The following is a 12,089-nucleotide window of genomic DNA, read 5'->3' as shown; positions in this document are numbered from 1 at the left end:
GACTGGTAACCTGATTTTGTACCATGTAGCAGTAAGGCAGGCTTTTAAATATACATTTTTTAAAATCTTCTAAGCAATAACACATTGAACACCTTCTAGAACAATTTTTTTTTACAAAGCGCTACTAAAGAACACACAACATTGTCAAATAGGTCTCAAAAGGCTAGCACATAAGAAAGATAATTTGCTCTTTCTATAAAAGAAAACAACCTCTTATTCCCACCCTTTTGTAGATATTATAATTCATGAGCTTGATTCAATTAAAAATATTTCACAGCTTTACAAGTGCAATTTAGGGCAACAAGATGCACTGAAGCTATGAAAATTGGCTTCACAACTGGCTGCTTCAGCATGAAATAGGAAGTCATTAGGAAAGAATGAGTGAGATTTCTAGTGAGCCAAGATACGTTTGCTGCATGGATGGTAAGATGAAGAATGTTACTTTAGGAATTTGTTGGCAGAAGGCTGGTTTGGAAAGAGACAAATGAATGATACATTTATGTGTCTGAATATCAAGTTTCAGTCACATCAAACTCAGCTTTGTTTCACCAACACTGTTCAAGCAACCAGTGGTCTCAATCTGCTTCTCTCGGTCAGATTTTGACATCCATTGAAGTGTCTCTAATCTTCTGAAGAAGCAATGGATGATCAGACTCTAGCCAAGTGACAATCACACCACTGGTGCTCTTCCTACTTTCAGAGACAATCGCTGGAATGAAGCTTGCCAAAATTCAGGCAAATGAATGCAAGGTATTTGTCACCAGGGGCTTCTGGATTTTTTTTAAAAAATGTACTGTTCATAATTTGTTTTTTTAAATCATGGATTCCAGTAAAGTGTCATGGTCTGTGCCAGCATCTGAGGTGGCTTCTAATAAAAATAATTAATGTTAATTTCACTGGAAGCAGTAACACATTTTGTTATTAATGCTTAAAAATGTTGAAAAGGATTTTTATTTTACAAGCAGCCACATAAAGGGGTGCACTCTCCCATGGATTATGGATACCTATAAATAAAGCTGAACCAACCTGAGGGTTAGGAGTGCTCTGAAATTATGTATCAAGCATAGGAAAGTAAATTGAAATGGTTGCCAGAAGCCTTAGAAAGACTAAACTGGGGTTAGTGTTAGTGTTAGTGCTAGGGTTAGTAAGGGCAACAGAAAAAGGATTGGCAGTGAGAGTTGGCACAATAACACATTTTTATCATTGTTTTACCTCAACCTGGAAATTTAAAGTTATTGAGTATGCTTTTTTGTTTTGTTTTGGAAGGTTTACAAGTTTAAGGTTTTGCTGTGACTGCACTAGAAATTCTTTGATTAGGTATGGCAACTGAGTCGAGAGAGGAACACTTGAACTTAGACATGCAATTAAGAGTTCTCCAAAGTCACGCCAAAGAGACAAGGACAAGATAATTTAGCTAAGGAAGGAAAGCAGTTGTTAGCATTCCAAGTTTAATCTTCAGTGTATCAAAGGGAGAAAGATGGTAAAGCAGACAACATGACCTTCACTGTCATCGATTTTCCTTTCTTCTTTTTAAATTTTTGTCAAATGTAGACATTTTGGGGACAAGAGATTTCTCTAGACATCTGGGTTGTGCGTTCTGCTGATATGCTTCAGTTAGAAAATGACAATCGCAACTGGAGAACTGATGCCTTAATATCATGCATGGATGACAAAAATTTCCTTCCCCCTCTTTTTCTTCATTTGAAAAAGCGATACTGAGTATTCATAAACAAGAAGACAAATGTGTGCAGTTCTACTCAATACCTGCATTACGCAGCATGCATGACAGTCATATCATATGATTCAACAGATTCTAAAGAGAAATTGGGTGCTGAAAGTATAATACAGAAGAATTGCAAGCTTTTTCCAAGTTCACCCAAAGGTGATAGTGGCCATTCTACAAAATAGGATTGTATTGTTAAATGCTATAGATCAGTGTTGTTCATACTTGGCAAACATGGCAATAAAGCATGCTGGCTGGGGGATTCTGGGCGTTAAAGTCCACATATTTTAAATTGCCAAGTTTGGAAAGCAGTGTTATGGACATGGTAACAAAAAGTGAGAGAGTTGATAGAACTTGTTCTGACTTTCACATTTTATTAAAAGGGGTTCACTTTTGTGAACTGTACCTTACTTCATCAATGCGTACATGGCTACATTGATGTATGATTTAAATCAGGGTGAAATGGAAGGAAAGGAAAGAGAAGATGGATTACAAGAGCCTAATCAATTAACAAGCGTGACTGTTTTGAAACATCAGAACTTTCTTACACCATTGAGCAAGGAATTGTTGAACTCAGACATTAAACTGTTTCAGGAAATCTCAGAATGTCCCAACAAACAGCATGGAGTTATATAAAAACATGTAGATAAAACCCACCAAAATGTAAGGGGCAGGGTGATACTTAGTGGCTTTAGAAGTAGGATACAGAATTAGGCATCTCAGCAGTAACTCTATAACAGTGGCTCATATAAACTCACCTGGCACTATCTCTAGCTGATTTCAGGCGTCATGTCCCTATCAGTCTATTGAGAATTGGGTTTGGACACTGCTGAACAAATAATTGATTTTTGCTGTTATTTTCTTCTTAACTGATTCTTGTTGCTATTTTCTGTTCCACTGCTGTTTCACTGTTTGCATTTATTTTTACTCTTTATTTTGATTTGACTGTTCTGACTGATCGCCCTTGGGTATTACCATAGAGATGAGATTAATGTGTTTGGAGCTGTGGATCAAAATGGCTCAGCACCATGAGACTGAACAGCAAAGATCAGAACTCGTGTCATTTAGTGACTCCTATTTCAGTAGTCTTCGTCCTGATACAATTCAGGTCCTTACATTTCCTTCAGCTGTATTTACCAAAGCATCAGCCAGCTCTTTTTAATCATTCCCTGATCCATTCCCTGCAACATCTGTCCCTGAGTCCTGACTCTTATATCAGGAAATTTCTTCTTGGAAAATGCAAAACAGCTGTCATTACCTTATTATAGATCTGTACATAAATGTAGCAAATAATTACAGTTGGATCTGTTATGGTGTCATATGTAGACACATATAGCTATTATTTATTTGGTCTTTGTCTCCCTCTCAAGAAAATAGCACGATGTTTTTTAGGTTAGTTCACCTTTATTTAAAGACAGATATTGAAGATAGTAGTCATACAACACAATCTCATATAAATTTACTCAGATGGAAATTCTCTTTAAGAGTCAATTTAATTAAGTGTCACTGGGCTAGAAATCGGGAAATTCTGAATTGCAATTCTGCCTTAGACAAGAAGCTGGGTGACTTTGACTAGTCATCATGCCTCAGCTCTCAAAGGAAGGCAATGCCAGACCACTTGTGAATAATCTTGCAAGAACTGCAGGGTCTATGTGCTCAAAGGCACATAGACACATGTTCTACATAATAGGAATAAAAGGTGTACATATTATGGCTATTAAATGCTGATGGAACATTACAAGTATCAGGTGTTCTTTCAGAACATAATGTATTTCATATTCCACAGGGACAACTTCCCTTCCTATTGTAGGAAATAGCAGGAAAATGGTATGAGTCCCTTCTTTTTAACCTTAGGATCATAAAGATAGTTAAGCAACATGTTCATTGGGGCCTATAACCCAACAGAAAGATTGCTGGTGTTTACATTTTTTAATACAAATAATGTAAACTTCCCCTAGTAAAGGGTGGGAATAATTTAAAAGCATCTTTTCGTAGTACAAAAGCAGCACTGAATAAACAAAATCCAAATACCTGGATTCATCTCAGCTAAGCCTATGAAGAGAGACACAAAATATATTTCTAAATATACACTTGACACAGGTTTCTACTTAATGCAAGAATGCACATTTTTCTGCATTAAGAACCTTGGATCAGTTGTCTAAAAAAAAAAGGAATGTTCTGAAGAGCGTCATCGCAACATTACCCTTTCAAACAAAAGAACAAAGCAAGCATGTTGGTTTTGTATTTATTTTCCTTTAGCCATTTATTTTCTATGTGGCTGGAAATGAAGCCAAATTAAGAAATACTTAAGGAAGCAGATGTCAAGCAACTCTGCATTCAGCTACCATTGAAGTTATAGTAGGAAAAGCATTAGAAAAATATATACCAAATAATTTCCTATCTCCACTGTGCTAGTTGTATGAAGCATAAAAACATGTCTATTTTCCTATAGGAAATGTGACAAAACTGTTAGATAGGACAGGAGGAGAGGAGAAAGCACACCTGTCTGCCAGAACAAGCAATAACCAATGGGAATCAATGCATTTGCACTAGATATGAAGACATTTGCATATTCTTATTGGTAATAAGGTATTTGCTTCTTTGACATGACATCCAATCTCTAGATCATTGCTGTACCAAGCTTCATATGACCCCAAAATACTTAAAATCCATCCGTACCCCAGGTCTGTTTCTTTGAATTGATTTGGAGGTTGGGAAGAAGGGGGAGAGACCATTCAATTTTTGGATGTGTGTGTGTGCGTGTGTGTGTGTGTGTGTGTGCGTGTGTGTGTGTTTATAATGTTCTACTGATGTATTTTGTAAAAACTGCCCAGAAACATGAGAGTTGGGAACTGTCTATACACTCCTAGATAAATAAGATGGAATTAAGGGCAGCAGGTCAACCAAAAGAATTTGGTTCTATCAGCAAAGGTCAAAACCAGTATTTTTTGATGCACAAAAACAAAAGTCAAGGGGAATTTACATTTCTAGAAGCCTTAAGGAGGGACTGAGGGAGATGTCATCCATTCCTGACATGCCAAACTGGTAAGTAGAGCATCCTTACAGTGGAGCAAGGGGCAAATATAGACACTTGTTTAGTTATAGTAATGATGAACAAAGCATTGGAAGTGCTGAAATAACAGGATAGGATCAGGTTGTCATGGAGAAAATCTATCTATGTGGTTACTAAATATCAACAATGACTTGATGGCACGTAATCAATTAAGGGTATTAACTGCTTGCCTTTGTCTACTTGCAGTGCCTGCAAATGAAGAAAATATAGCAACATGGGGATTTTATATCTCAAATGTTTCTCAGTATTTGAACAAGTATCATGTTAGCTGGCTTCAAATAGCTTCAGTCAATAGAAGTAGAGCTTAAAGTGGTTCCTGCTGTTTTATTAGCTAATACTGGAAGAGTTTCTTTAAAACAAATAAGAACTCACCAACCAACAATCAACAATCACAGGACGTCACAGCAAAAGTTGTGGGCACTCCAACACTGGAGATTTTAAAGAAGAGATTTGACAACCATTAATCTGAAATGGTATAGAGTTACATACCCACACAGCTGGTTAGACCTCCAAGTCCCTTCCAACTCTGTTATTCTGATATATTCTGTTAACATGTTCAGGATCCTGAGCATGTTTTGCCCAATCTCAAGTAAACAAAACTTTCAGGACATAGATATTTGAATTTAAAGCAGCCATTTCAAATTAAAAACATTATAGCTTAAACTATTTTATACAACACTATGCTGTAGCCTAGTTCAACTATCTGTGTGAATGGAGGAAGGCAAAAGAAGAAGAAGAAACCACATTAAAGATGAGATTGTGTATTCTAACTATCCTAAAATTCATTCATCTTTTTGGAACCACATCATATTGTTGTTTTACATTTACTTGGCTTTGTCACTGACCAATCTTATCTACTTCCCATCCTCTACTAATTTTTGTTTCCAAAGCAAATACTATTTATATTCATTCTGGGGTTGTTGTTTTTTCAGACTGCCGAGATTGCTTTCAATTTTATTTCTACATCTTCAAGGGAAATTAGCTATTAAGGCTATACACAGACCTGGATTTAAAGACCAAAATGTGATTTGGAGCAAGTGGAGGCACACAAGTGGTACTTGTGAAAACCTTAAATAAATGAGGTCCTTTTCTAGGATCATATTTCAATCATGAAAGATAACCATACCTGCCCATTCAAAGGCACAGACATGAACAACCTGAAACTTACTTGTTTTTCAGATCCATATTTCTGCACTGTGCTATCATGATCCTATCCAATTTTATCTCAACTTCAAATTCATCAGGAATGTTCTCCACCTCCTCGTTAATGTCATTAATTAAAATTGATGAAAACTAAAAGTTCCAGGATTTGAAAAATTTGTTGTAGTTCCATACTGATGAAGAACTACTGATCTTTGAACATTTTTCTGAACTGGAAAAAGCAGAAATTACTGTCAGCCATGAATCTTACTTACGACTCACAAGGTTGTTTGTGTGGATAAAAGAATAGAAGAATCTTGTATGGTAGAGCAAATATATTGAAGGTAGGCAGTGGTGGGATTCAAATAATTTAACAACCTTTTTAGGTTCTCTGCCCTAATGATTGGCCAGATGACCGGCAGGGGGTGTGACAGGCAGCACTTTGCCTCCTGCACTCCCCTGGAAGCAAACACAGGCCATGTGGGGGGGAGCACACACACACACTCCGTGTCCGATGTTGGACCTAATAGGCCTCCCTACAGCCTCTTGGGAGCCAAAACGGGGCGCTTGGGGACTTCTGGAAGGGGCAGGGCAGGGCCAGCCAGCAATTTAACAACTGGTTCGGCTGAAGTGGTGTGAACTGGTTGAATCCTGAAGGGTAGGGCAGAAGATAATAAACAATATATTAAGCATTTATCTTTCTATATATGATTGCTTTAAATGATACTTTAGGATGCCAGAAATATCACAAATGGGGAAGAATAAGATCATGAAATATTTGATTAAAAAGGCTGACTCCTAATGAACTATGTTTTAACTAATGAAACTTTCAAATGATTTAATATTTCATGTTTATGTATTTTTCCCTTTTTTTACCATTTTACAAAGAATTTTTACAAGGTCCTAATGAAAATGATATAAAGGACACAGAATTAGCTGGTGAGATTAATGTATCTACCCTCAACTAATGTATTACTTTTCACCAGCTTACCAGAAATGAAATGTCATGTACAGCAGCTGATACTTTACTGCTTTTAATTTGTATCCCATCTTTGGTGGGAACAGCAAATCAGTGTCATTCTATTAGGCCCCTACATTTTGTTCTTGTTTTCCCACCCTTAGTAATTTCATATTAAATAGCTAACCAATGGATAAGTCCAATTAGATCTGTAGAGATGAAGGAAGAATATTTAAGTCTTAAACTTATGTAGGAAATATATGAGAACTTTAACAAACAAACGAACAAACAATCCTGTAGAAAAGGTCAGGTATTCTTTTAACCAGTTCATCATCATCATCATCATCATCATCATAAAAAATAAAAATGAGGAAATAACATTGAAATTCAAAATGTTAAAGCAGAACTGTCAATCAGAATACTATGATCAGAAAACAATATATTATTGTCCCTGTCCTCTGTTACTCTCTTCTCTCAGCTCTGTGTTAAGCACCTTCTGTGGTTTTGACATCCTTTGAAGACACAACTCTTTGCTCAAGCTTTCCCTGATGTTTGATGTTGGATTTGGTATTTGTTGTATTGATATATGTTATTTGTTTGTTTGTTTGTTTGTCAAGAACGTCTTAGGCAATAAGTATAAACATGGATTGGATACATAAAATAGATACAAATAGAGGAAACATTAGGACAGGGACAGTAGACATGCTGGTGCTCTTATGCACACCCCTTACAGACCTCTTAGGAATGGGGTGACGTCAACAGTAGACAGTCTTAGTTTAAATTTTGGAGGTGTGGGGATGAAACCACAAAGTCAGGTAGTGCATTCCAAGCATTGATCTTCTTTTTTTCTTTTTCATACTTCTTTTGGTATGTTTTGTATTTTATATTATTCATCACCTAAAGATTTTTTTTTTAAAGAAAAAAGTAGTTTAGACATGTTTTAATTAAGTAAATGAAAAACAACCTTTTTTTTCTTGCTATATGAATTGAACTAGAAATAGTTTTTGAATTAAATTTAATTAAAATAATTATTTTCTTTCTTTTTAAGAACCAGTAGGAGTGAAACTCTGAACTCTGAATCACAAAATAACAACAATGATAACAATCCACCAAAGGCTCAGGATGCATCCAGATGAATGGTTTTTAATTGCCAATCAAAAGACATGTACTTACCGGTATTCTTTTTCCTTTTAATGATTTTTCTTTTTCTTTTTTTCTGATGAGGAAGCAGATGAAAAATATCAGAAGGTTGTAGATATAACATTTCACTGGCCATACCCACATCAGTAAAAAAAATTGCAATAGGCAAATACAAGCTTCTTCTAAGAGAACAGTCAAGAGAAAGTTCAGAAATTTTGTTTGGAACTTTGGTCAGCTATGCTTAACATCAAAGATAGAATGTCAAAAATGGTCTATAAGATTCTACATTGACTGTCCTGGGTATTTCTGATATATATTAGGCACTGTGTCAAGATGAAGAATGGTTAATTCTAATCTATTGCTGATGCAAATAACAAAAGTGATTCATACAAGGTAGCTTTCTGAGTTTATATTTAGTCTGTAAAACCTGTTTGAACGCCTAACCATATTAGTAGAGTGCTTCTTTGCTCTCTGGTTCTTTTTCATGACAGACCTCCAGATGTAGTGAGACTCCATCTTTCAGAATTTCCAGCCAGATAGTCAGTCTGGGGAAAATCCTTGCAAATATGTGGAAGGTTGCTGGTTGTAGGAGTCTACTCCTACAAAGATCATCATTTTTGGTAGTTTTCTTGAATGCAAAGCAACAGATCTAAATAATACATTTCAACAGATTTCAGTGGTTACTTATTACTGGATAATTGAGAAACATATGCATTATATAGACACACTTAGCACACATAGATTTTTTAAATTTTTTTATTAATTTTATTAAAGATACAATTTAAAAACATTAGACTTGTTGCGACTTGTCTGGTACATACTTTTCTAGCACTTTTTCTTTTGTGTATATTACAATATAATATCATGCATATTTCATATATACTTTTTGTACATTCAATCACACTTCAGTTACATGTATATTCCCTTTGTACCTATTCAAATCCAATTTAGATTTGGGGAGAAAAATAAATAAAATAAAATTAAGAAATATTAGAGAGGAATAAATTGGAAGCACACATAGATTTATAGCAGTGGTGAAATTTGCCACTGGTTTGCTGGCTGTGCACGTGTAGTGCACACCAAATGCATGCTTTGCACACATGCACGGTGCACATAAAACATATGCTGCACACATGCATGCACAGTGCACACAAAATGCACGCTGCACATGCACATGCACATTATGCGCTAAACATGTAGAAAAAGGAGGCTTGGGAAGGTAAGTATAACTGCAAGGGGGAGGAACAGCTGTGCCATGCGATTTAGATTCATTAGCTGCTTTCTAGCTATTTTAAATTGTGTGGCACAGCTGATCATTGGAAATACCAGTTTGGAGGTACCGGTAGGGTTTTTTTACTACCAGTTCACCCGAACTGGTAGTTTTTATCACTACCGGTTCTCCTGAACCAGTGCGAACCGGTAGGATTTCACTGCTGGTTTATAGACACAAAACTCAGATGTCTTTCAAAGGGGAGGGGAAATAAAAGATTTTAGAAAAAGTATTTGAATGTAGAAAGGCTTTTCTTTACTTGATTCATATCCTATAATATCATTGTTCTAAATTGCTAAAGTGCTTCCTTCTTTCTTCTCAGAAATACGGAATTTAAAATGCACAATGCTTCTTACAAGTACACACTTCAAATTTTAAACTGGAAAAGAAGCTGCAGACCATCAGAAAAGACCAAGAATGTTGGGGATAAGGAGAAGCTATGGCTAGTAAAGGGAAGAGTAGTGCCAGGCAGAAAGACAAGATTAAGGACATTTGTTGTTAGTTGTGAAGTTGTGTCCGACCCATCATGACCCCATGGACAACATTCCTCCAGGCCTTCCTGTCCTCTACCCTCTGGAGTCCATTGAGCTCACACCTACTGCTTTGGTGACTCCAGCCAGCCACCTCATTCTCTGTCATCCCCTTCTTCTTTGTGGAAAATAAGCTGTGCCATAAAAGGTTGAGGATTTATTCAAGGAAGAAGAAGGAAGTGGGAAAAATGTGAGTAGGTACTGATGGGAAAACAAGTTCAGGAGGAAGTTTACAGGTAGACTTCAACTTACAAGAGTTTGTTTAGCGATCATTCAAGTTACAACAGCACTAAAAAAGTGACAAGACTCTTTTTCACACTTATGACTGCTGCAGCATCCTCAAAGTCACATGATCAAAATTCAGATGCTTGGCAACAGACATGTATTCATGATGGTTGCAGTGCCATGGGATCACTTTTTTGTGACCCTCTGACAAACAAAGTCAATGGGGAAGCCAGCTTCATTAAACAACCGTGTTACTAATTTAACAACTGCAGTGATTCACTTAACAACTGTGGCAAGAAAGGTCGTAAAATGGGAGGAAAATTCACTGAACAAATGTCTTGCTTAGCAACAGAAATTTTGGGCTCATTGTGGTCGTAAGTTGAGGACTACCTGTACAAGGAGTGGAATAAAGCACATTGCACCAGGCATGTGCAGAGGGAGGAAGTCAAAAGAAAATTAAGAGACATGCAAAAATGTTCAGGGCTTTGATCACATGGTTGTGGTTGCCATATTTATAGATGTTGCTATATAAGTATTTTGATTATAAAATATAACACAAACTAAAAAAGAGAAGAGGGAAAAAAGAATAAAAATTCAATGACAAAGGTTACAAACAATTATTTCTTCATCCTATGTCCCATCCCTTATCAATAGACACATTGGTTACTTGTCCTTGCTGTAGTTGACAGGTCTACTTTTCCACAGCTGTCTTAAATTCATCATACTTCCTTCAGAAACGCAGTTGCCATCTTAACTTTCTCTTTCTCCTTCTCTCTTACTTACACTCACACTCACACTCTGTGAGTATCTGAGGATACAGCCAGATTTCACCTGTTTGCTATAGGCTACAGCCTACAAAACATCTTTGGTCTACCAAAGATGGCTTTGTGGAAGACTATGGCAGTGAAAAGGTTAAGTGTTTTCTTCCTTCACCATTTAACTATTTCATTTTCTTCCTTCATAATAGAAGCTCTTTGTATACACAGATTAGGGATGTGAAAGTGGATAGATCTGTATTTCCAGTTTGTAACCCTTTCATACATTTTCCTGATTTTTTATTTTTTCCCCCTTTTCATTCAAACTGCAAAGTTAATTATACATTCCATTTGAAAATGCGTAGAGCAGACAATGCTAGGTGACAGCACTAACTTGAAAAGGTAGATAGAAAAAGGGTACCTGTTCAGTAACTAGGTGAGGGATTATCAAGAAATGCTGGATCTATAAAATAGGCTGTGAAGTTGGAAAAAAAAAATGACAACAATATTTTTCCTGTTACTTAAAGTATTAAATGGGTGTACATATGAAGGCCTTAGGAATTGAGCTTGGCTCAAAGGAGACTTCATTATTTTACATTATAATTTAGGTATTTTTTAATATGTTGTTTAAATATATATTTTGATATGCCTTTGCTGGCAACTTGGAGAAGTACAAAACATAGTAGCTATATAAATTCCAACCCTACTCATCAGAGCATGGTATAAGGTGTTCTCATAAAAATGCAGAACAATCCAATTTCCTTTCCTGTATTATATATGTGTCAATCAATGAGATATGTTCATCACGATTAATAAAAAATGTTAATATCAAGGGCATGTAAGCAGAGACATATTTTTTCTTTGGTTATGGGTCAATATAGTTGAGATTTCAACTATGAAGACAATTGCAACAATTCAAATATTATTTGTATCTTTCAATTTCAGTGCTGCTTCCTCCTAACAAATGTGGAAGATGCAAAGTTTTTTCTGAAATTGTGGATTGCATCCACAATTTCAGGGCCAAAGCCTTTGAAATGGGCTCTCAGTGGGAAAAAGAAGAAAAACTTGAACCCTTATAAAGGAAACAGATTAAGTTAGTGATAATAAGAAAAAACAAAAAATGATTTCATACTGTATTTCATGTTAAGATTATACAGAAAATAATACTTTTTAAATTAATATGATATAGATACCAAGAATGGATGGACCAGTTTAAGAGGTAGTCCATTGAATTGCAATTGTGTATAGTGATTTGAAGAATCCTGGCGAATAAAT

The 12,089-nt window shown here is 35.9% G+C and overlaps 2 long non-coding RNA genes across 2 annotated transcripts; one reads left to right on the top strand and one right to left on the bottom strand.

Annotated features, from left to right (window-relative positions):
- Positions 1-601: 601 nt before the first annotated feature.
- Positions 602-8,160, bottom strand: LOC148114898 (uncharacterized). The gene is made up of 2 exons (XR_015733354.1): positions 8,068-8,160; positions 602-7,791 (listed from the first exon to the last, which is right to left on the bottom strand). It is a non-coding gene; the product is annotated as an uncharacterized LOC148114898 (long non-coding RNA).
- Positions 6,020-11,646, top strand: LOC117672733 (uncharacterized). The gene is made up of 2 exons (XR_004593340.3): positions 6,020-6,280; positions 7,943-11,646. It is a non-coding gene; the product is annotated as an uncharacterized LOC117672733 (long non-coding RNA).
- The last annotated feature ends 443 nt before the right edge of the window (positions 11,647-12,089 follow it).

The sequence above is a fragment of the Pantherophis guttatus genome, chromosome 3, assembly GCF_059756535.1.
Source record: "Pantherophis guttatus breed Tessera chromosome 3, ASM5975653v1, whole genome shotgun sequence".
Lineage (NCBI taxonomy): Eukaryota > Metazoa > Chordata > Lepidosauria > Squamata > Colubridae > Pantherophis > Pantherophis guttatus.
This window is presented reverse-complemented; position numbering and strand designations above follow the sequence as displayed.